The sequence below is a fragment of the Saimiri boliviensis genome, chromosome 15 (genome assembly GCF_048565385.1).
Source record: "Saimiri boliviensis isolate mSaiBol1 chromosome 15, mSaiBol1.pri, whole genome shotgun sequence".
NCBI lineage: Eukaryota > Metazoa > Chordata > Mammalia > Primates > Cebidae > Saimiri > Saimiri boliviensis.
The window spans coordinates 56,188,160-56,209,045 of NC_133463.1; the positions used below are offsets into that span (position 1 = coordinate 56,188,160).

The following is a 20,886-nucleotide window of genomic DNA, read 5'->3' on the forward strand; positions in this document are numbered from 1 at the left end:
TAATTTATAATACTGCCAAAACAAAGTAGCTTTATTACAGAGTCTGAACTGAGATAATTATAAAATACATACATTGCTTGTAGAAGAGTCTCAGTAAATTCTTTCTGATTTAATAAAAATGAAACGCTATCACTTTCAACATAACACAAAATTTAAGCTGCGAATGCTCAGAAAGAAATTAGGGAGAAAATAATGGAGGACAAAACCTGCAATCGGCTTATCAATCCGTTTATTGTTGACACGCCACGCCACCGAGAATAGTTTCTAATTTTCTTGAGCCCTTATCTCATGTAAAGCTATTAACTCGGGGAAACAGGTTATGCAGAAACCATGAAAGTTTCTAGTCTGGCCGACCCTGGGTTCAATACTTTATTATTCCAAGCAAGAGGTGAGTGCCTGTCGCTAAATGACAACGTCCCGTCTGTCAGACTGGAATAAGAATGATTCTCTCATTGGGTGGTTGTGGAGGTGAGTGAAACAAGACTGCCATTTGACCCAGGAAATATTTACATCTCGCACTTTAAAGGAGAGAATTAAAAAACGATCAGAAACGAAGGTTGAATATAGTGAACACGAATAGCGGGAAATAGCTAATGTGCAGGTGAGGTGGCTGAAAAGCTCCTACGCTGTGTTTGCTGAATGCACAGGAGATCTGGGATACATCCCGAACTCGGGAAGAGGACCAACTCCTTTCCTCAAGGTTACACGACAGCCAGGTTTCAGTTCAGGTCTGGAAATCTACCCATCCGGAGTTTGCACCCTTTTCGTTTTGCAATTTAAAACCGGGTTGGAAGGGAAAGGAGTGAAGGAGGATGTGGAGAAAGTACATTACAGTTCGGGTGACAGGAACAAGAAAATCTCCAAGGTCAGGGTCGGGTGTCAACGAATTATGCAAAATACTGCGGAATGAGGAGTCACAAACGCCTTGCAAAGAATTCTGAGTTTCAGAAGCTCTTTGCAGAGCTCCCTTCAGTCCGCTGCAAGCTGCCTTGGGTCCCTCTCTAGGCTGTCGGACTTTGCCTTCCTTTCCTCCTTGTTTCTTCCAGCAACCAAACCATCTGAAAAACATTTTTTTCCCCTCCGTAAATCTGAACACATTTCCTAGTAGCGCGGAAGCTTTTTCACTGCTTTAACAAAACTTTCTTCTGCTTCTCTAGGGAGAACCTAGTATTAGAGCTGCCTGTCAGGCGGGACCCCGAAATCGGGGCAGCTCGGGCTTACTCCAAGCTATTCAAGTGGGCGCGTCTCCAGGAGGCGCCGTCTCCACCCGGGCGGAGATCTGAGTGCAGGCAGAAGCCTGGCCAGACTCGGCGAACTGCGGTCCCGCAGCGGTAGCGAGCAAAGAAGCCCGAATCTGGGCCCGAGGGGCGGCGCGCGGGGAGGGGTGCGCGCTAAGCCCGCGCGGCTTCCGCAGTAGCTATTTTTAGCGGTGCGTGGCTCCCCCCGCCCCCGGCGTGGTAGCCTCCGGCTCGCGGCGCCCCGCGGCTCCTCTCGGTCTCCCCTGCCGCTGCCGGCTCTTGGTAGCTTCCACGCGGGCAGGTCCGGAAACTGAGCATGTCTGCAAGCGCTCGGCGGCGCCGGCGGCCGCGGGGGCAGAGCTGCGCTGCGTCAGGCTGAGCCCATTCACCGCGCGGCCGCAGGAGCGCAGCGCCGACGCCGCGCCGCCCAGCCCCGCCGAGAGGGGCGCACTCGCCGCCGCGGGGCCCGCCGCCGCTCACCGCAGCCCCCTCCTGGCGACCCGCAAGTAAGTTTGTGAGGCTGCTGGGCGGTGGGGCGAGGGCTTGGCGCGCGGGGGAGTCCGGGTGGGCTAGCGGGAGGCGCGGCTGGCCTCTGCCGCCTGTGCCTGGCGCCTGTGGGAGCCGCTGAGCCGATTTGAAAGCGGGTGGCCATTGGGATGCTCGAGCGGGGCGACGGGCAGAGCAGGAGGGCAGAACTGGCTCCAGCCGGGGCCCGGAGGGCGGACTTGAGAGGAAGGAAAGACCGCGCGGCGAGGGAGGGGACCGGGCGGGGAGGCTGGGTTTGGGGCGCGGGAGCCCGGCCAGGGACAGCCGCAGAGGGAAAGCGGGGGGTGTCGCCGGTGGATAGGATGGGAGCAGCGTGAGAGCCCCGTGTTGGGGGCGCAGAGTGGAGGGCGAGCGTGTCTTGACCAGAGCGGCAGGAGGATGCGTGGAAAGTGGGGCGCGTGGAAAGCGGATTTGAACGAGAGCAAAGGACGCCAGTGGAAGGGACATTGGTCTCCGGAGTGGCGAGCGGACTCGAATAATTTGGGGAATCAGTATAAGGTTAGGGGCACGTAATGATGGAGTCAGCCTGGAATCAGTCTCCGGATAGAATACGCGAGGCCACATGTTGGGAACTGGCTGGAGAGAGGATGATGTAGAAAGTGGCCTGGAAGTGCCAGCTGGAAAATCGCTGAGGGATTTGGGTGAAGAGGCGGGGAGTGGTGCGGGATCGGGCGGAGGAACTGGGCTGCTGGTAGGGCCCGAAAGGTTCAAGAGAGGACTGGAGGTTTCCCTGTGCCGCCTGGAATAGTGATTTAGTACTGTTGTCCGAGGTTCACTTTCACCCCGGGCTCCCCCTCCGTCTACTACCTGGCTGGGACGCACCTCAGCTCGCTGTAGGCGAGCTTGTAGGAGCTTTAGATAGACATCAGGCAGTGAGTAATGTAGTCGTTCGGGGGCGGGGGGAGCTGCTCGGGCTTCCCTTAAGTGGTTCCTGGCACTCTGGGGGTGCAGTGTAGGGTCTGAATGTGTGTGTTGCAGGGGTAGGGTGGAGTAGGGGGAGTGGTGTCAGTTCTATGCCACGGGAATTTGTGCTCTGGCCCCAGAGGTGCGGTGTTTTTGGCCGGGAAGTCAGGCAGAAGTCTGCAGCCTGCAACTCGGATCGGGGCGTGTGTGCTTGTGCGCGCGCGTGTGTTCATGTTTCCGGCCCGGGGTCGCGTGTGTGGCTGCAGACCGTCTCCATGACAAGAAGATCCAGGGATCCACGGGTGGCACGGGGAGGGGATTAGGGGTACGCGCTTTCCTACGTCTTTTCTGCCTCATTTTCCCAGGGTAGCATTCTTTGCTTATCCGATGATGCCTCTCTAACCTCTCCCTGTCCCCTTACATCCCAAACCTGATGTCGGTCTTCTCTGATTCGGCACTCTAAGGAGGACTCAGCTGCCGGCTTCGACCACTGTGGACTCCCTCTATGGAAGGGAATCCTGGGAGTCCCGGCCATCAGAGGGGTTCCCACATCCAAAGGGTCCATCTCCCAGGCGTCACTGGGGGGTCCGCAGTTACTCTACTGCCCCTTGCAGGTGACGCTGTGATTGTTGCCTGCGGACAGGGAAGCACGATGGTTCCAAAAGGCCAGTGGGGCCAAGAAGCAGGGACAGAAACCAGCACTTAAGGGATCTCTGGCAGGGGGCCTCCCTGGAGTTTACCACATGTAAATATAGCAAAAAAGAAAAGAAAAGAAAAGAAAAGAAAACGTCAGGTTACTAGAATAAACACGTCCTAAAAGCTTATGCAAAAACGCCTTTTTGAACAGCAAACATTTCACCCACCAAAATGGGGAGGCAAGAAGCTTCCACAACATGCAGGATCGGAAACAGGACGAGCCTGGCTTGGGGGTGGGGGAGGGGTGTGAGAATGGGGGAAGGGTTGTCGGCTTTTCCATCCAGCTTGCCGTGTTCCTGTCCTCGCTTTCACATTTTCAGAGAGATTTGACCAGATACAGGAAATGAGGATGGAGGCAACTCTGGAAGGATGCAGAGAAGGGAGAGCAAGTACTGTACCTACTGTCTGTAATCTAAGAGGGCTGGTCTCATAACTCAGAGACCCATTCCCTGAGATTTGTGTGCAACCATCAGAAATAGTTCAGGACATCAAATTGCAGAGAGAAGATTCCGATGAAAGGAAACAAGAACTCTCTGGAAAACTGTTGGGGACAGTGAAACAGGTTGTCTTGCAAGGTGATGTCTGTCCCGTGGAAGGACACAGCAGCGAGGGCAACACGGTTCTAATGGCCAGGGCCTGTCCTCGTATTCCATGTGACAGTGGCTGGCTGAGTTTCTAGTACATTTTTGAAATACGCTCTTTGAAATATGTTGATTATCCTGGACATCGGTAAGATGGGAAATTTGAATAAAAAGTCTTCTGCTATTGGCTTTTATTGCTATGATTTTTTTTCATTCATTATTATAAAGCCTGTGAAGGTAAAATAAATGATTGTTTCAGCCATTAATTCTGTTCTTCCCAGAATGCTGTTCAAATAAAACATCATCTGATATATTTGCCTGTATTGTTTTTTTTTTTGGGGGGGGGGTCAAGGAAGAGGGAAAGTTGGCTAAATTGATTAGGAGGTCATATAAAAGCAGAGATTAGATCTTATGAGTTGTGCAGGAGAAGTCTTCGTTATAGAATACTAAATTTAACCTGAGAGACAATCTTTTACTCTCTACCTCCCGCATCATTTGAAATACAAAGGATTGTACCCTTGGGCTGGTTCCTAGCCCTTAAGTAGAAGCCTAACTTGGCACTTTTTTTTCTGGAGGATTGTTCCCTAAATCTGGTAAGCTTTAGAAAACAGTCAATGGATAGTTACTTGGCAGGGGAGATACCATGATCACGAAGGTGGTTTTCTTAGGGTGAGGCTTATCCATTGCACTCCGGATGTGCTGACCCCTGCGATTTCCCCAAATGTGGGAAACTTGACTGCATAATTTGTGGTAGTGGGGGACTGCGTTCGCACTTTCCCCTAGACTTATTAAAAAAGAAAAAAAAAAAAAAGAAAGAAAGAAAAGAAAATAGTCAATGGAATCTTTGTTGCCCTAAGGTAAAGTCATTACCAAGAAAAAAAAAAAAAAGAAAAAAAAAAAAGAAAGAAAAGGTGGTGAATTGGCTTGAGGAGGCAGACCAAGAAGAAACAGAGATATAAGTTAACCTAGAAGAAGAGAAATCACTTTCTCTCACTTTAGAGATAGATCTTATTGATAGGCTTAGAGCAGTGATTCTCCACAGCGGGCAGTTTTGCCTCCCGGGGATACTGACAGTGTCTGGAAATATTTTTGGTTGTCACAACTTTGGGAAAGAGATGCTGCTGGCATCTTGTGGGCCAGGCCAGGGATGCTGCGAAATTTTACAATAAATTGGACAGCCTCCTGCAATTATCCAGCCCAAATGTCAATAATGCTTAATTCGTGAAACCTTGGCTTTCAACAAGATGTGCTTAACATTAAAAGCAACCCCTTTTAGGATATTTACAAGTATTTCCATCGGAAGTCCATCCTGAATATAAAGAGTAGTTAATAAGAGACTTTCTGTGCAAAATGGTCCCATGTTCAAAAACAGTTGTTTTAAGGAAATTAAGGAGGCTTCCTTTTGGCAGAACTTTTCTTTCAGCCTTTAAAAAAACAATCCTACGATATATTGAGAATTTCTAAGAGACGAATTATATGCATGTGTGCATGTGAACTAAGTAAACATTGTTTGATAAAACCAAATCAAAACTATTCTGCTGTACTAATTTCACTGAACTTGTTTGGTAATTGCTTTTTAAAATATATAATCTTAATGTTTAATTAAAATGAAATTAATTTAATTAAAATTACAACTTGTAAGTTTCTTACCAAGTGAGGGATTGAACAATCAGAGAAAAATGTTAAGTAAATATTTATTTGAAGCCACAAAAAATATTCCAGAATGAAACCTTAGTATTTATAGGTATCTACATGGAAAGGTAAGAATGTCATGTAATTTTCTTGTACTGTATTCAGTTTCCATTTGAAACCGACAGCATGGAGTGTATTGAGAAACATCAAGCCTTTCGATTCTGTAGCACAATACATTGCCTAGAAAGGAAGAACAATACCTTACATCCATAAACGTAATAAGATACTGTTGTAACATCCCCTGCACGCAGGAACTCAGAGCACTTATTAGGTAAAAGCCTTGTCACTAGCACAATGAGGCCTAGAGAAACTAAAATTTGGTCATTGTTTCGACCCCCTCTCCCACCTTCTCATCCATTTTTGTTGTTGCTGTTGGTTTGTTTCAGGATTCATTCTGAAGGTGTTACCATTAGGGTTGCTTACTTCTTTTCTTGTTCTAATAACCATTCCATTCACCCTTACCTATTACTATCCTTCAGGGATTTATGTTGCAGCAGACTTCATACTCCTGCTAAGACTCTGGGGCACCCAGTAACCCTCCCACTTTCTCCTGTGTGTACAGACAAAAACAGTTCTTATTTGCTTCTAGGTGGAATGGGGATTTGTCCCTGTCTTGGAAAAAGGCCGTGGGAAGAGCCTTTGCTTTTCCAAAAGGCGGCCTCAGTTTCTCTGCTTGTATCTTTACTGAATTGGTTTGTTCAGTTGCATATTCTTATTATTTCAGCTTCCTCTTTCCCAAGGGAATAGTGAAAGACCTGAGGAAAACATGATTTTATTGTAAGCAACACTGGTATTGATAGAATGAGCCTGTCATTGGACTACGTGAAAGCCCAGTAAATATAATTTGAACCAATGATAATCATATTTGTAAATTCACTAAGCATTTATAAACTCAATAGTAGCAGGTTCTGTTCTAGACACTGGGACTCTTGCACTTGCGATACCCAGCTATATCTCTAAAAGTCTATCTGTACAAAGAAGTATAAGATGGGCATTCATTTTCATTGAATTTGGAGCAATTATAGAGATACTCCTTGATTCTTGAAAAGACTTCAGAATACAATTGGTGAGATGCAGAAGGCAGAAGAAATCATTAAGTGGAAAACAGTTACATGGATTTCTATACAGGCTAGACAAGGAGGGAATGAGAAATTTGAGGTGAAAGGGGTCAGTTCTTGTCTCCCTTTTCCTTTTCTTAGCAAATGGTTATTGATTTTGTTTGACAGCTGAGCAAGGAGAGGTGGTTTCCTTCCTTGCAGATACTTGTTGAATGGATGTGTGCCCTTTTGCACTTCTGATAGCCACAGTGGTAGAAGACAGTGGGCTGGCTGGCACTGGGAGTTAGAGGAATGAGAATTTCAAATCAGTTCTGTTCTAATGGTGTTTGCAGCAAAGGCTTTAACCACACACTTTCAAAGACTGAGCATTCTGTGTCACTATTTTGAGGAGACTAACATAGAGACTACAGAACTGAGCATTTTTGTTATTTTGGGTACTAGGCAATACCTATGCTTTAAAGTGCACTTATTTGGGGAAAGCATATTTATTTGGAGGAAAGGGAAATATTAATAAGATGGCAGCTCCTTTTACCTAAAAACAAACTTGCTGCTCACTCTGGCATGTCAGTTATAGTCCCAGCTGGACTGAGAGTCATGTGAGAATTTTATCAAACACTGTATGTTGCTCTTGCTAAATTCAGGAGCAATAACAAACACACACAGCAAGATTTTGAAATTTATGTTGTAACAAAGGCAAAGTGAATATCTTTTTTAAAATTTCATTTTATCTTATAGTTGTTAAAGATAAGCAATAGCAATGCAGGAAAAAAGGCACCCTTGTTTGTGGAAGGTTTTACTTTTGTTTAGAAATGCTTATTCATCTTAAGAAACCAGAATGAGAAATAGAGATGTCAGTTAAAGTGGAGGAAGAGAAATCACTTTCACTTTAGAGATAGATCTTATTGATAGGCTTAGAGCAGTGATTCTCCACTGGGGGTAGTTTTTCCCCCTGGGGGATACTGACAATATCTGGAGACATTTTTGGTTGTCACAACTTTGGGGGAGCAACAAACCTGGAACATTTCCCCAGGCTTTCAGCCTTCTTTGTAAATAGTGTGTCTCTTCTATCTCTGGAATATTCATTATGTGATGTCTTTTGGAATCTGAATCCTGGGCGCAGATGGCTGATAACGGCTCCTTCTAATTTTATGATTTAGAGTTGTCTCTATCTTCCTAAAGAAGGTAAGAGTCATGCTGTTTGCTATTGAGGGTACAGTAGTAGGTGCAGGGTGTAGTCTGTTTTACAGAATTACATGCATGTTGCCTGACTTGCTCTGGGACTCCACTGACCAAAACATTGAACTCAGCCTTCTGGATCATGAAACCTGATTGTTGAAATTTTGACTTGAACAACGGTGTTTTGACCAGGTTTGACAGTCGACTCACGTATTTGGAAAACATTGACTGATAAGCCAGAATACTAACTATTCATTTACTAGGAAAAATACAGGCATTTAGGGAGGATCAAGAGCTTTGCAGTCAAATCTGGCACTGCTGCTTATTAGTTTGTGACTTTAGATGAACTAACTTTATGGAACTTCTATTTCTTCATTTTTAAAATGAAAATGATTACGAAGTGATTTGCCTGAGGTCAGTGGCCACTCTGAATCATTTCAATTTGGTTTACAGTTTTCAGAATCTCCATCCAAACCTTCTCCTTAAGAGCATTCTTATTTTCTTGGTTAAATCCATGTTTCTTCTGTTTATTTAAAAATGCTCCAGAATCTATATTGAGCTCAAGAACCTCTCATTTCAGTTGTTATATTCTAGGTCTTCTAGAGGCAAAAAAAAAAAAAGGTAACTGATGGGTCTCTAATTACGTTCAATTCAGGTATTCACCTAAATGGTCAAAAATGCCTTTTTATTTTTTCCTAATTGGGATGAACATAAGTAGAGCTTTAAGTAAAGATATCTAAAACCAGTCAACACCATATACATAATATCTTTCAACTAGGATATATTTTTTTGATGATCAGAAAATTGAAAATTGGCCCTTGTTGATTATTCTGTTATTAAGTTGATATATGTTTTTATTCCAGTTCAGTGCTGTTGCTGTTATGGTTTATTGAAGCATTTCAGATTCAATAAAAATCTGAAAACCTATATGTTGTTCATTGTAAAGTAAATAATGTATGTATTCTTATTTGTAATTTATGGTGATTGATATATGTATGATCAATTGGAATAATGAAAGACTTAAAGTTGGAAACCAGAACAGATGGCAGCTTTGAAAGAACATTCCCTTTAGCATCAGACAACTTTAAATTCAAATCTCTATTTCTCAGTTACTAGCTATAAGAAGTTGGGGAAATTACCTTCTACCTTACTACTTTTTGAGAATCATATCCACCAGATTATAGGTTATGATTCCTGTGATGATTCGGTGAGATAAGCAAGTAAAAATACTAACATGATGTCTGGTACCTGCTTTGTCCTTGTGCTCTGTTAATTCCATCACACAGCAGCTGTGTGTCCCTTGCAAGTGATCATTTAGGCTTGAATCTGTTCCAACTGTTTTACTCTCAAGAATCAAACAACAACAACAACAACAACAAAAACCCTGTTATCAAGTTTCTAGAGGAAAAAAAAAGAGAGACATGATTCATGACTGTGAGTGAGTGGAGCTTGGGGGCTCTATCTGACTCCTGAGGGGACCTGATTCAGGTCACAAGGGCTCACACCTTGTGACCAGTCCATTGCAGTTTTCATTGCAATGTCTTAGCTCCTCTTTGTATGTCTTGGCTCTGTTCTTGACAGGCTCACTCCGCAGGTTTCTGAGATGGTTGCCAGAAGCTTTCAGAGCTTCATGTTCCCAGATTCAAACCTAGTGAAAACGACAGTCTCTCCATATACATTTTACAGAGGTAAGAGGAACGTGCTCTTCCTAGAAATTCCAGCAAATATCCCTAATCATGTCAAGAGCCCTCCACCAGTCATAGTGGCCAGAAATGAGGAATATATTTATTGGTTGAGGAAGTGTGTTTTCCCATAAAAAATTGAGGGATTGTTGTTTGTATATTGATTGTATGCTAGCAAGATAACGAATAAGAAGCTACCACAGCATTTACATTACCGTTTGGCCCCAAAGAACAATGTTAGAGTCATGGTTTTATTTCATCTGGGTCATAGTTAAAGTCTAGAGGATTCTTTCTGTACCATTACTGAATACATATGTCTAGTGATTGATCTGAATTTTCAAGATTAATGGCACCTGTGCACATTAGCTCTCTTCCTTCAATATACATCATTAGACTGGCTGGATACACACTAGAATTTATGGTTTGCTACAAACAACTGTTTGTTCAAGGACCAAATTAATATACCTTCTTACATTAGATAGTAGGTCATAGAATCACTGTTTTCTGATAAAAGTCAGGAGAAGCTGTCATCATGTAAGTAGTTAATCTAATATCCAGTGATGTATTCCTTTGTTTCTGGGTTACCTTACTGGCCTCTGGTCCTTCATCTTCATACCATATTATACTTTTCAGTAAGGCTACTAAGATTTATGCAACAAGCAAGTCTTAGTCTCTGCAAACATGGGCAACTAAAAAAATTAACTTGTTAAATGTTTGTATATTAAAACGAAATTCCACATCATCCATTGGAGCTGTTGTGACAGAATTCTCTTAAATGCAGTCATTTTCTAAGATAAAATGTGATCCTTTTAAATTAATATATTTATGGACTAAAGATGTTTTCTCTCACTTGTTTTTCACCCTTTGCATAGAGAGACTGGATGTTATATATCACCTATTAAGCAGAAGAATGTTAACAGCCATGATAAATGGCTTTGAGTAAAAAAATATTTTCTTCTGTTTTCATTCACCCAAATGGTTTAGTCACATAAATAAATGTAAGTGCCTTATTTTAAAATGTCTTAAAATGGGAAAATAAAATCACATATCTTTGCATTTTTAAAGCTAGTAGCTTTCATGCTACTATAAAATGTAGTCTACTTGTGTTAAGTATGTGAGTGTAGGAATTGGTTTTTCCATATGTAGTTTCCACCATGGGAGGTGGGAGAGATACTCTAGCACACTGAAGTTAAAAAATTAAAAACCACAGAAATGAACTAGACATTCTTTACCTGTTGTATCTGTTTAGGTTCTTACATTCTTAAAACCAAAAAGTTGAAAGGTGTTCTTTCACTCGACCAAAGTATCATTGAAGTTAGATTTTTACCTCTTTACCAGCATGTTTTTAAATTTCAAATCAGCAGTCACATTGGTGGGTGTATAACAGAGAAAGCATAAAATCGTGAATGTTTCGGGTACAGTTTTTAATTATCTGAAATATGAAATGAACAATTAAGAAAAAATTACCATTCTGCATGATAAAAATATTCTGTAATTTTAAGCAATACCTAGAGAGAGATCATTATAACACAGCCTTGAAGACACAGCTGTTGATTATATAATATATTAAGACTTTTATGTTTCAGTATCATGCACACATTGTGTTTGTCCCTAAATATTATAGATAAAGTTTTCTTTGGTATTGCAGTTTTTAAATTATTTTTGCTGTATGATGGGACAAAATGAAAGGTTGTTAGTAGCTTAGTTAGAAACTATGCACTTTTTAAAAGTGTTCCATCAACTGTCTCTTTTGACTGAAGCACAGAGATTTGCAAAAACAGTAATAGATACATTATAGATAACTGTAGATAGAAAAACTCTGAGCTAATCATTTAGATTGTTGTGGAAGGGAATGGAATAAGGCTGAGATTTCACTGGAACTTATTAATAGTGGTAAGCCCAAATAATGCAAACCTTAAAACAAAACAGAACAAAACTCAAAGTTACAATGTTGTAATTTATCAGAGTTCCTTCACTGACTTAAATAGAAATGGGTTCTATTCAGACTAAGTAGAAAGGAATCCATTGGATGGTTATGGCAGACTTCATGGAACTGAAGGAAATGCTGAAGAGCAAGACCTTGGACAGGATAGTTTTTCAGTGCTGGAATGGATCAGCTCTAGCTGTTTTCATGACTCAGCATTTAGGAAGGACAGAGACAGACAGAGTTTTGGCAGAAGAATAGGCCATTTTGACCCATAGTCCTAAAGCACAATCTATAATTCATTACTACTGGAAGAGAGGAATAAATGATAACTGGGCAGGCACATTAGACTGATGTCCATTCAGGATGCAGAAACTTGCTTTAGTGATCATGAATTACTAGAAAGAGAAAAAGAAACATTCTTAAAACCAAAAAGTTGAAAGGTATCTCAACAGTGTCTATATGGCAGACAGTAATACTGTTTTCATTTCTTAAGGCTGCATAACAAACTACCACAAACTGAGTGGCTTAACAGAAATGTATTCTCTCATAGTTCTAGAGGCTAAAAACCTAAAGTGAAGGTGTTGGCATGATCATTCAGGCTTTGAAGGCTGTATGGGGAGAATCTTCTTCACGCCTTTCTCTTAGCTTCTAGTTTTGCTGGCAGTACCTGGCATTTGTTGGTTTATAGACTCATCATGCTACCGGTCTCTGTCTTCATCATCTCATGGCCTTCTCTGCTGTGTTTCTGACTCAAATTCATAGAGAGATAAAGTAGAATGGATGTTGCAAGGGGTTGGAGGGATGGAGGCACAGGGAGTCATTGTTTAATGGGTACAGATTTTCAGCTTTGAAAGGTGAAAGACTATTGGGGATGGATGGTGGTGATGGTTGCAGAATGCTGTGAAGGTACTGGATACCACTGAAGTGTACGCTTAAAAACAGTTAACATGGTAAATGTAATGTCATGTGTATTTTACCACAATTAAAAAAAGTAAACATGTAAAAAGTGAAGAAGAAGAAAAAGAAATTAGTGAAAATTTTTAATTCTTAAAGGTCAAGTGAGGGCCAGTAGTATAGTTGAGAGTAACTGGGAGCCTCAGACACAAGGGAAATCTGTGTTCATCCACGAGTTCTTTCCCAGGGACTTTTACTTAGTACTTATCAGAAATTTTGGGGACAGAGAAGTTGAAGCCCCCCTTTGGTTTGACAGGTTTGCAAGTACCGAGGCTCTGCCCTTAGGAACAGGCACAAGATCCCACATATCACTGCAGATTTTTCTCTCATGTGAAAAGCCTTACACAACTAGGGGAAGGGCAGAAACTCTAGGGCCTAGGGTTCTACACTGATACCAACCAGAGGTCTGCAAGAGATAGAGAGCCTCTTTTGGTGCCACGTGAAGAGGGAGGGGCAGAAAAGTTGAGGAAATGTCAGCCCCAGGCCCAGGTCCATTGGGCCCAAGACTAAAGTTGGACCCAGAAAACTCAAAAGTTTACAGCTGCTGCAATCACGATTGCCCCGAATTGGAAGTAACCCAGATGTCTATCAATTGAGGAATGGATAAACAAATTATAGTCATAGATTCCACAGAATAGAATTTTACTTGGCAATAGAAAGGAGTAGAGAAAATTTTGCAGACCTCACGACTGTAGCAGTGATCACTGAGGATAATCATTGGGGCAGGAGCCATGAACGTTTCATGAGAACGACTGGAAAATGTAAATGTTTGGAAGTAGATTAAGACAGTTACATAGAAAGCAGGAGTACTTATAAGGGCTGATTGTAAGGGGAGAATATAAGGCTGGAAATGAGTGGCCATAATTTTTCAGTAAGGAAAATATCCCATATACGGTCTGAATTTTTTTCATTATCATACATAAAATACTACTCATTTATATGCTGTGTACTATTTTTAAAGCTCAAAAGCCTTTTATCAATATATATGAAACTTTTCCCATACCCCAAACTTACATCAAGTTAATTATAGAGTTTCAAGTTTAAGGGATTTTAAAAATTCATCTAAAATCTTTCTAAAATAGGGGTTTTTAACCTGTAGCTCACTGACATGAATAGAATTCAGTTAGTACACAAACCTGGACAGAGAAAATGACATCTTTATTGTTACTGACCTCTAATTTAAATTTGGCATATTCATTAAATATGAGTGTGGGTCACAAACCACATAAGTAATCAGCAGCACCTGTCACTTTGTCACCAGTAGAATGTATCACATTACAGTTGTTTGTAGATATTTTGAAAAATCATTTATGCTCATCACAACTTTGAAAATATGATTATTAGACCTGCTGTTAGATCTTTTTATTTTTAGTTGGCTCAAACAATATGAGAGTTAGTGGTGCTGACCTGCCACACATTTGAAAATCCACTTATAAATTTTGACCCCTCAAAAACTTAGCAACTAATGACCAGAAGCCTTACCAATAACATAGTTGATTTTGTGTATTATATATACTGTATTCTTACAATAAGCTAGAAAAAAAATACTATTAAGAAAATTATAAGAGGAAGAATCAATATCATGAAAATGGCCATACTGCCCAAAGTGATTTATAGATTCAACGCTGTCCCCATCAAGCTACCAATGACCTTCTTCACAGAACTGGAAAAAACTACTTCAAATTTCATATGGAACCAAAAGAGAGCTCACATAGCCAAAACAATCCTAAGCAAAAAGAACAAAGCTGGAGGCATCATGCTGCCTGACTTCGAACTATGCTAAAAGGACACAGTAATCAAAATAGCATGGTACTGGTACCAAAACAGAGACATAGAAGATGTAACAGAACAGAGGCCTCAGAAGCAACACCACACATCTGCAATCATCTGATCTTTGAAAAACCTGACAAAACAAGCAATGGGGAAAGGATTCCCTGTTTAACAAATAGTGTTGGGAAAACTGGTTATCAATGTGCAGAAAGCAGAAACTGGACCCCTTCCTGACACCTTACACTAAAATTAATTCCAGATGAATTAAAAATCTAAACATAAGACCTAACACCATAAAAACCCTAGAAGAAAACCTAGGCAAAACCATTCAGGACATAGGCATAGGCAAGGACTTCATGGCTAAAACACCAAAAGCAATGGCAGCAAAAGCCAAAATAGACAAATGGGATCTAATTAAACTCCAGAGCTTCTGCACAGCCGAAGAAACAATTATTGGAGTGAACCGGCAGCCAACAGAACGGAGAAATTTTTTTTTTTAATCTACCCATCTGACAAAGGGCTAATATCCAGAATCTTCAAAGAACTAAAACAGATTTACAAGAAAAAAACAAATCCATTCAAAAGTGGGTGAAGGATATGAACAGACACTTTACAAAAGAAGACATATATGAGGCCAATAAACATATGAAAAACTGCTTATCATCACTGGTCATTAGAGAAATGCAAATCAAAACCACATTGAGATACCACCTCACACCTATTAGTATGGCAATCATTAAAAAATCTGGAGACAACAATGCTGGAGAGGATGTGGAGAAATAGGAACACTTTTGCACTGTTGGTGGGAGTATAAATTAGTGCAACCATTGTGGAAGAGAGTGTGGCGATTCCTCAAGGATCTAGAAATAGAAATTCCATTTGACCTGGCAATCCCATTACTGGGTATATACCCAAAGGATTATAAATTTTTCTGTTATAAAGATATATGCACACGTATGTTCATTGCAACACTTTACAACATCAAAGACTTGAAACCAACCCAAATATCTATAAATGACAGACTGGATAAAGAAAATGTGGCACATATACACCATGGAACACTGTGCAGCCTTAAAAAATGATGAATTTGTGTCCTTCACAGGGACATGGATGAATCTGGAAACCATCATTCTCAGCAAACTGACACAAGAACAGAAAACCAAACATCACATGTTCTCACTCATATGTGGGTGTTGAACAATGAGAACACATGGACACAGGGAGGGGAGCATCCCATACTACAGTCAGTTGAGGGGACTAGGGGAGGGACAGCCGGGGGTAGGGAGGTCGGGGAGGGATAACATGGGGAGAAATACCAGATATAGGTGATTGGGGGATGAAGGCAGCAAACCCCCTTGCCATGTATCTACCTATGCAACAATCCTGCATGATCTGCACATGTACCCCAGAACCTAAAGTACAATTAAAAAAAAAGAAAAAAAAAGAAAATTATAAGGAAGAGAAAATATGTTTTAACATTAAGTGGAAGTGAATAATCATAAAGGGTTTTATCCTTATCCTCCTCACACTGAGTAGGCTGAGAAGGAGGAGAAAGAAGAGGGATTCATCTTGCTTTCTTAGGGTGGCAGAGATGGAAGAAAATTCACTTATAAATGGGCCCATACAGTTCGAACCTGTGTTGTTCAAGAGTCAACTGTATTAATAAAGAAACACATAGACTGCATAAGAAATTCATTCTTTTAAAATTTGATAACTGTTTCTCATTGCATTTAGTTTCATTTGAAATACTATGTATTTCATTGTTAAAATGTATTATAGGTTTGCAGACTCCCAGAAGGATTTCTAGAACCAAAAAAAAAAAAGAAGAACCTAAAACCTTTCTTTAACTCCCCTCAGTAGTAAGTTCTATTCAGTGTGAACACTGTCTTGGACCAGAAAGCCAGAACTATTGAAGGTGTTCTTACCACACTTGTGCTTGATCTGCAGAGGCCAGCTGTGCAATTCCATAGGAAACACTGGTTGTAGCAGGTCTCCTGCCATTTGCTGAGTACAGTGGACACGTTTCCGAGCATCTGTAGGTTCTTCTGTGGGCTTTCTAAAGGGCTTTTCCTATGTGGAGCCAATGCACCCTTAGAATTAAGTGCTTTGTACAACCCATTGTAACCCTGCCTATCAGGAGGCCTAGGTTTCAGACCATCCCATATGCATGCCTCTGAATCTCTGGAATGGGGAGAGACAGCTCTGAGTCTGTTGGGTTCAACCTCATGTGTCTGTGAATTCCAGAAGGACCGACATAAAACTTCCAGATGCATAGGGCGGGGATATTTTTCTAAGTTTTGATGTAGTTCCCTGTCAGGCTGGGTATGACTTAAATGAACATAGCACACTTGCCAAGATCTGTACTGTTACTACGTTTTAAACTTCATTTATTCTAAGGGCTGTCGTCCCAAAGCATATCATTTGAGTGACTTAAATATCAGTGGAGGTAGTAGTCGAAGGGCATCCCCCTGAGGAGTAGGAGAATTGCTTCCCCTTGAGTCGTATTTACAATTAGATACATATCCATTCTAAAGGTAAAATTTCTTTCCTTTTTTTTTTTTTTTTTTTGAGACAGAGTCTCACTCTGTCACCAGGCTGGTGTGCAGTGGCATGATGCTGGCTCACTGCAACTTCTTCATCCTGGGTTCAAGTGATTCTCCTGCCTCAGCCTCCAGAATAGCTGAGACTACAGGCACCCACCACCACGCCCAGCTAATTTTTTTTTATTTTTAGAAGGGATGGGGTTTCACCTTGTTGGCCAGAATAGTCTTGATCTGTTGACCTTGTGATCCGCTTGCCTTGGCCTCCCAAAGTGCTGGGATTACAGGCATGAGGCACCGTGCCCAGCCTAAAGGTAAACTTTCTAAATATTTTAATATAGCTCATTTCATTTTTGACTCCCTGATGGGAAGTTTTGCCTTTTTTCGCGTAAAATCTGCTTTAGTTTAACTTCAATCATTGACCTAGGTCAGGTCAATGAAACCGCACAGTTATTTAGGAATTTCCTGAAGTTACTAAAATGCTGTTATTGTGGCCTTCCTGATATATTCAGGGAATGCTAATCATAGTAACATGTGCCAAATCAAAATATATTTACTGGGAAATAGCAGTTTTAGGTTGCGTGGAACTTTTTTTTTTTTTTTTTTTTTAAAAAAACCCTTTGACCAGCCTCTTCCCAAATGCAGAAAACACTTTTCTAACAAATGCTGGGGATCCAAGTATGTGCCAGGCACTCAGCTGAACACAGGATACAATAAGGAGTAAAGCAAACATGGCCCATGCTTTTGTGATGCTAATAGTGTAATGTGTGTGCTGGGAGAGGATGTTAATTAGACTACCTGGGAGGTGCTCTGAAGGCCTAGCAGATGGTGGCCAGGAGGTTGTGCCACAGGGGAACATGACACTGATAATGGAAAGGTGCCTAGGTGAAGGCCACTTGGAGCTGGGGGCAGGAGTAGAGAGGTGTTCCGGGCAGAGGAAATAGGTTGGCACATATGAGGACACAAAAGATGATCAGTCTGGGGAAGATGAGAGTGGGACCAGATGGAGATGGAGAGGTAAGCCAGTGCCAGATAGTCCAGAGTCCTCTTGTTGAGGCTAAGGATTTTGGTCTTTGAAGCAGGGGGTGACATGATCAACCATGCTTTATTGTCACAGAGATAATGATATTTATTTTCCAAGAGAAGAGATGGTATTCAGCAAAATCAGCATGCCTAGAGACTTTAAAAAAATGTCTTCTATTTAAACGTAATGGACATGATAAATGTACCATAATACATATGCAACATTACGAATATGCCTTCACCTCCAGATAGCAAGCTTTCAGTTTCAGTGCTAGGATTAAATTACTTGTTTCTCTGAGGTTCTGAGCACAGGGAATTCTAAACCACTTGCCTTTGTCATTTACCTTTGAAGAATTGTTTGTAAAGTTTCCATTATACAAAATTATTAACATTAACTTCAATCTTTTTTTAAACAAAAGGCTGTTAAAATTATTCAGCTTTTTGCTTGCTATTTTAATTGCCATAGTCCACTTGTTTATTTGAACTTTATTAAAGGGATGAAGGTATTGTTACTGTAATTGAATTGAACTGACTTGCAAAATAGTCCCTCATAGGGATGGTAATCTCTAGTACATTTACATTTATAGAAAAATTTTGAGTCTCTTATTTTATTAGCAAACATAGGCCAAAGTCATAGTGAACAATAATGTATACATGACTCCCTCAGCTACTCCTCTGAATTATAAGTCCTTGTAATCTTTACATTATTTGAGTAAGAATGTAAAATGCAGTTTTCATTGCATATATGCATTTCTTTAATTGGAAAATTTTGTCTGCAGAGTAATTGGGCAGCTCTGCCTCATTTTTAGTGTTAACTATCAGTGGGGATTAATTGCTTGTCAGCTCATTATATTATTTTCATGGAAACTCAAGTTTGTGGATATTTTGGAGCATTGGACAGTAACAAGTGTCATTCCGTTTAATGCTACCAACTCTGGGTCTGTATGTCCCCATATGTGCGATTTCTGAAATGTTTCACATGAAGCAAAGATAGCTTGTCCTGAAACAGCTGGCCTCCACCTGCACTTGGGGGGCTCATTATTAGTCACCAGGTACTTATTGTCTAGTAAGCAGAAGACATAAGATGTTGCATATTGATCCTGCATCGCATCCTGAGGCACTTTCAGAGGCCCCTTAGAAAAGGATATTCAGAGGAGATTGTCAAAGCAGTTGCAGAGAATTCTTTTTCTGTGTGTGGCATCTTTATGCATGATGTCAATGAGAGCTTCAGAGTCTGACTACTATCAGAGGACCTTGTTCTCTAGTAGATTCTGTTTTTGGGACTGTACTTCTGTGAATGTGTGTCTTTATGCAACATTCCTTTGTGGACTTCCCTCCTTTTGGGAGTATGTGTCTGTAATCTAGGCAACATTCTTTTGTGGAGTGCCCTGACTCCCTAGCCAACTTTTTCAGTCCTGTGGTGATGTGGGGCTGATCTGCCACTTTTGCTCCTGTTCCCCTAGGGGTAAGCATGTGACCTATCCAGCCAAATAACCCTCACCTCTCCTCTCAGTGAGTTGCTCAAGGATAGATTCAGGATCTAAGCTGGTAAAATGATGACAGTATTCCCTGGGATTTTGACAGAACACTAAAAACATGCTGTCTTTCTCATACAAAGCTGTTAGGATTCTTGTCTAGTGCAGCCGATGGTTATCTTTGTTATCCAATGGAGGAAGCCTACCTGAAAGTGAAATTAGTCAAAACAAAACAAAAAGTAAAAAAGTACATCTAGCGCATTAATCCCACCACACCTGCAGCCAGTATGATTCCTGAATATTTCAGCTGCATTACCCCATTATTTTTCACTTCTGTTTAAGCTAATTTAAGTTAGTTTTTTTTTCAATAAAAATAATTAAAACATAAATTGTCCCTACACCGAGGTGGCAGCAGGAAGAAAGAGCTCTGAAGATATCATCTGGTATAGATGTAAAAAATTCTGTTGTTCTGAGTCAAAAACAGTTTGTAAGAGAGACTAAAGAATGTGGTAACTTTTCTGTCCTTTTAAAATTTTCTTTAAGTAGCATTGGATGTTTTAACAAAACCTTTCTGCATTCTGAGGTTGTAGAATTCTAGCTTTTCACATATATAGAAATGAGAGACTTAGTGTTGTTCTGTATTACAGAAGCAAACATAAATGGTAGCTAGATGAATCCTAGTTACAGCTTTGCCGTTTGAAATCCATGGATACATGTATTTCTTATGCATTTGATTTTAGCATGAGGTATTCTAAGGTCTATTGTTCAACAAATAAGGTATTACAACTCCAATAATGGTCTCTAACTTGAATAACAAGATTAGAGGGACAAGCAGTAAAAATAATAAAAGACAAATTACCTTGTCGATTCTCTATTTCTAGTAACCCAGCAATAAAAGCCATTTGTGTTCTCATTTGGACGTTAAATAGCTATAAAATATGAGTCAGTCATTTTGGATGCAAAATTCGGCCACAGCTCCATTCCATTTGGTATCGTAGGTATCAGTTTCTTACAGACGTTTCCTTTTAACAACAGGAAAGAAAAGATACCCAATATGGTAATAAAAATGAGTATTTCAAATGTCCTGTGGACCTAAAGTGGAAAGCAGAAAAGCAGAGGAACTATAATGACATTTTTGGTATCAGTTTATGCTAAAGGCTTATTTTTCATGATTTCTTTATGAGAAGACATGTGAAACATGTATAAATTAGGATTGTTCATGGCTAAAAGAAGGTCAGGGGTATTGGAGGTATTATTAAGATTTACTTTATCTTACATTGATACTTGTCCTGTGGATAGTAATTTCAGCTAAGAAGGGTTATAAGATAAGCCTTTTAACTAAAAATAGAACATGGTTACTAGGCTATAAGAAGATCTGCATATTAATTCACTGACCAGAAAACATTGTCTTCTAAGGTGTGGTAAGAGTGGTCACCAAGTACATTATGAAACACCTTGGTTGGCTCACTTCCAATTAGAGGGAAAAGTGCAATAAAAAATTTCCCACATGGCATCATCGAATGTACTAAGGTGTTTATTATCCCTGATGATACTGCAACAGGAAAAATAGGTTTCTCCTTCCCAGGTAATTTAATGGGGAAGAGCATCCCATTTAAAAAAAAAAT

The 20,886-nt window shown here is 40.8% G+C and overlaps 1 protein-coding gene and 1 non-coding gene across 4 annotated transcripts in view; both read left to right on the plus strand.

Moving 5' to 3' along the window:
- The first annotated feature begins 1,661 nt into the window (after positions 1-1,661).
- The window catches only part of OXR1 (oxidation resistance 1), a 478,618-nt gene continuing 459,393 nt past the window's right edge, over positions 1,662-20,886 (plus strand). For all 3 annotated transcript variants that reach the window (XM_074387039.1, XM_039464477.2, XM_039464478.2), the window contains exon 1: positions 1,662-1,744. The gene's annotated coding sequence lies outside the window, so the exon portion shown is untranslated. The remainder of the gene's footprint in view (positions 1,745-20,886) is intronic.
- LOC120362465 (U1 spliceosomal RNA) lies at positions 4,583-4,746 on the plus strand. Its single transcript, XR_005578366.1, has one exon. It is a non-coding gene; the product is annotated as a U1 spliceosomal RNA (small nuclear RNA).